The sequence below is a fragment of the Octopus bimaculoides genome, chromosome 1 (assembly GCF_001194135.2).
Source record: "Octopus bimaculoides isolate UCB-OBI-ISO-001 chromosome 1, ASM119413v2, whole genome shotgun sequence".
In the NCBI taxonomy this organism is placed as follows: Eukaryota; Metazoa; Mollusca; class Cephalopoda; order Octopoda; family Octopodidae; genus Octopus; species Octopus bimaculoides.
The window spans coordinates 83,462,481-83,467,537 of NC_068981.1; the positions used below are offsets into that span (position 1 = coordinate 83,462,481).

The 5,057-nt window shown below is 33.1% G+C and overlaps 1 protein-coding gene across 1 annotated transcript in view; it reads left to right on the forward strand.

Moving 5' to 3' along the window:
- Positions 1-5,057, forward strand: part of LOC106879808 (iroquois-class homeodomain protein irx-3) — a 124,153-nt gene that overhangs the window by 110,658 nt on the left and 8,438 nt on the right. The window lies entirely within an intron of this gene.

Sequence of the window (5,057 nt, forward strand, 5' to 3'; positions counted from 1 at the left end):
TATATATATATATATATATGTGTGTATGTATATGTATGTATATGTGCTGGCATTTTTGTCTAATTACATTGAAATTATATTGTATGCAGAACGGAACTGCTTAGCCGGAAGCTCGACGTTTAATTTTTTTTTTTTAGACGTGTAGAGTATCACATCTATAGGAGTGTTACTAGTGTGTATCTCAGTTTCAATGTGATTTAGTTATATACACCTATATTTAGGTGAGCGTTGACACTTTCGCTCTACATTCATGAGGTCCTACTTTGACTCATTACATGTTTTTACGTATGTTTTCTCAGATCCGAAATTCATCTAAAAACTTCTGAGTGAATTTCTGTAGAAGCCCCACGATAAGGTGTACCTGAAATTTAAGAGCCTTATCGTTATTACATATTGTGTCCTACTGATTAGTGATTTTAGAATTACAGAAAATGTACAAAGGACCCAGGGCAACACTTTGGTATAAACGTATAACTACATGTCTTCTTCTTATTCGCTGTGTTGAGCTTTTACTGCAATGTTGAAACATGGATCATATTCCTCCAATTGAAACACTTCACTGTCGGATTTCTCATATGGGATTTCCATTTCTATGCTTCATACAATTATTTGTATTGGTTGTGCAAAGCCAGTACAAAAGAATAAGAGAATTAATATAATGTTGACAATAATAATAATAATAATAATAATAATAATAATAATAATAATAATAATAATAATAATGATAATAATGATAATAATAATAATAATAATAATAATAATAATAATAATAATAATAATAATAATAATCTAAAAACAGAAATAATTCCTAATCTAAAAACAGAAACAATTCCTAATCTAAAAACAGAAACAATTCCTATCATAGTAGGTGCCTTAGGTATAATAAAAAAATATTCAGACAAATACATAACAAAAACACCAGGACTTACAAATATATATAACATACAGAAAATTGCACTACTGGGCACTGCACACATCCTACGCAAAACACTTTCAATACAGTAACCATAAGAGCATCACAGCAAACCACAGCACATTCCCAAGGCGTACAGAGCTGCGCTCGGTAGTGAAGTGAAAGCACATTATAAAAATAAAACTACTGAACAATAATAATAATAATAATAATAATAGTACTAGTAGTTTTTCCTTTATTGTTAACGTTCGTCATAGATTTTAACTTGAAATAGCCCCACACCTTAATGTAACACGTTTGTTGTTTTCTTATATATTTCTCCTTTCAAATATTGTCCTCATTATCTTGGACCCTCGATAACAATTTAAAGAATTTTTATTACCATTTTAGTTTCATAAATTCGTCATATTTTCTCACAAATTGACTAAACCATAAAAGAGCTTTACAACGAAATGGTTCGTGGTATTACATTAAACTTAGCATTTTACTTGCACTTGTTTTTATTGAATCCAACCCAGTCATTATATGAGACAAAGATAAACTCGGAGAGATAAGTAAAGCATTCTGTTTGCTACGGTTTCAGGCCGTACGCCTATTCTTATTCCGCTGATGTCGACTTCGCCTTTTATCCTTTCGTGGTCAATAAAATAAGTACTAGTTAAATACTGGGATCGATACAGTAGACTTACTCCCTACCCCCAAAATTACTGGTCTGGTGCAGACATTTGAAACTAGTATCATTATCATTATTATTAAGAGAGCAACGCATGCCATCAAAGTGACACTGGGGTACAATTATACGAAACCCTATAAACTTCTCATGACTACCCGTCTGATAGGAGTACACCTGGCACATGCATCAAAACCACAGCTTATGACCTTATCTTCAAGTTGAGGAGCTCAACACACTCAAAAGGTCACTGAATAAGTTTTGTTTAAGGATGATGAACGAAACACCCATGTTTCCAGAGGTGAATTATTCAAACCCCAAAGAATTCTTCTCAATACATGGCTATGATGCTCTCCGGCTAATTCTGCTCGTGATCAGAGATGCTCATATCGTCAGCCACCAACGGACATGCTCAGCTGGTTATAGTCAAACAACTGACAAGCAAATCTGTGGTAATGAGCAGAATATTTGGTGTAGCCCATCTTTTATATACCAAGACAAAACAATGCACATGATAACACGTCCAATCAGTTAATATCAGAAGCTATGAGAGCCACTGCCTTGTGATGCATCATATTATTATTATTATCATTATTATTATTATTATTATTATCATTATTATTATTATTATTATTATTATTATTATTATTATTATTATTATTATTATTATTATTATTATTATCATTATTATTATTATTATTATTATTATTATTATTATTATTATTATTATTATCGTCAGTAGTAGTAGTAATAGTAGTAGTAGTAGTAGTAGTAGTAGTAGTAGTAGTAGTAACAATATAGTTACTTGCCATTAATGAGGGGACATTACAAGGACGTATTATTACATCGATGTGGGTTGAGGTGTGGTTACTTAGAATCGAGGATGAGAAAACAAACCATATTAATAATGAAGTTGGTAAAGTGCACGTGCAAGAAAGTACGGATAGAAAGTACACCAGCACACACGCGTAGATATTCATAAATCTAAAATAATACCTCTGCATGCGTGGTAATGTGTGTGTGTGTGTGTGTGTGTGTGTGTGTGTGCATGTGTGTGTACGTGCGTGTGTATGTGTGTGTGTGTGCATATATTTTTGCGTCAAAACACATTCATATATACATATATACTTATTTGGTCAGTTTGGTAAATAATACAGACGAAACTCTCGGCTCTTGAGTCACTTTTCTAGCTTTCTGGTGATTAAAAATAATACACACACCTATACACACATACACACACAGGGTCACGCACACACACATACACATATATATCTCCTTGCATGGCCACAGCCTTTGGGCTGAAACGCATACAAGAATATAAAAATATGAATGTATATATGTATATGAATATATATAAGAATATGTATATATATATATATATGTATATATATATATATATATATATATATATATAATGTATGTTTATATAAATGAGTACACATTAATATATTTATATAATATATATGTAATATACATATCAAATATGTATATGTATATCATACGTATTTATGAAGTATATATATGTATGTATGTATGTATGTACGTATGTGTGTATATGTATGTTTATATTTATATACATATTTTCATAAGAACATTCACTCACATAGTCATTAAAGACGAATTAATAGTTGTCTCGGTTTGGCTATCATCTCAGCTGTTAGCACAATTATGAATATGTTATGTGGTGAGTAGTAACATAAAAGAAGACATCATGTTTGTTTTGGATGATATTCATTGCTATATTGCCTTCACTCATGTTGTTGTTTTTTCCTTACACCTCTCTACATGATAACTGGCTAATTTGTTATTCTTCTTCCTTACAGAGTTGGCTCATCACAATGAATAAATATATTTAAAAAGCGGTGTTGTATATGTGTAACACACACGAACACACTTCAACACATACTCACTCACTCACAGTTGCATAAACACACAGACATACATTTTACACTCTTTTACTAAATGATTCTAAATGCGCGCACACACGTATATATTTATATATAACCTTTTATTAAATGATTATGTAGACTTTGCGTTATGCATTGAGTTCTCTTCCTCCCATTTGTAATACCTAATATGCATTTCTCTCTGTAACAACATTCATATGCATATGCATATATTCGTGCATACACTTATGTATATATACATGTATGCATGTATATATGTATGTATTTATGTATTACTATAGAAACGTACGTACCTATCTATCAATCTATCTATTTATCTGTCTGTCTGTCTGTCTGTCTATCTATCTATCTATCTATCTATCTATCTATCTGTCTGTCTGTCTGTCTGTCTGCTTGTCTGTTACTTTGTCTATCTCTCTATCTGTCTGTCTGTTTGTGTATCTATCTATCTATCTATCTATCTATCTATCTATCTATCTATCTATCTATCTATCTATCTATTGCTCTATCAATCGTTCTATTTGTGAATCTACCTGTCTATCTATTTATGTATCTAACTATCTCTGTCTCTTTGCGTCTGTCTGATTGTATTTCTCTTTGACTTTCTGTTAGTCTCTTTGTTTGTCTATCTCTCAGTCAATCAATCTATATATCTGTCTATGTCTCAACTAAAAGAAAGAGGAGGGCGGCAGAAAAGGTTCAAAGATATTCTGAAAGGCACCTTCAAGGAACGTAATATTGGTTTCAAATGTTGGCACAAGACCAGCAATTTTGAGGAGGGGATAAGGCGATTTTTACATCGACCTCAGCGGAATTTGAACTCAGAACGTAAAGAAGGACGAAATGGCACGAAGCATTTTGCACGGCAAGCTAACCATTCTGTAAGCTCGCTGCTTTCATCAAGAAATGTAATATTGATACGGAGAACTAGGTGAAAATGCTCAGGATCGAGAACGCTGAAGATTCATCATCAAAGAGAGGCTAACAACATTTTAGACCAGTAGGACTGCAGAACAAGAGGAAAAGAGGAGGCGCAGAAGATACAGACCAAACAACTGAAAATGTGCCCTCCATCCGGAACCACACATGGAAGAAACTTCCGAGCAAGAATTGGACTCATCACTCACCTCAGAATAAACCAAAGAGTATTTAAAAAAATGAAAAAAACAAAGACGTTCACTCTTGATCTCGAGGGATATCCACGATAACGATGTTTCTCTTTGTCTGACGGTCTCTCTGACTAGCTCTCTATCTACGCTTAATGTCTGTCTGTGTTTCAGTCTTTTCATCAACATAATCTCAACTCAATCTCTCTCTTCTTTCTAGCTCTCTTCTCTCTGCTCTCTCTCTCTCTCTCTCTCTCTCTCTCTCCCTCTCACTCTCTCTCTCTCTCTCTCTTAATAATGTGTCGGTGCATATCAGTTTTAATTGAGCTACTAAACAATTGACAATCAGCGTTCGATACTGGAACGAAGATTCTCAATTTCACTTTATCTCCATGTTTAAACTAGTACTACAAGAGATGCCGGTATGTGATGTGTGTGTGAGTACTTATGCAAGTGCATTT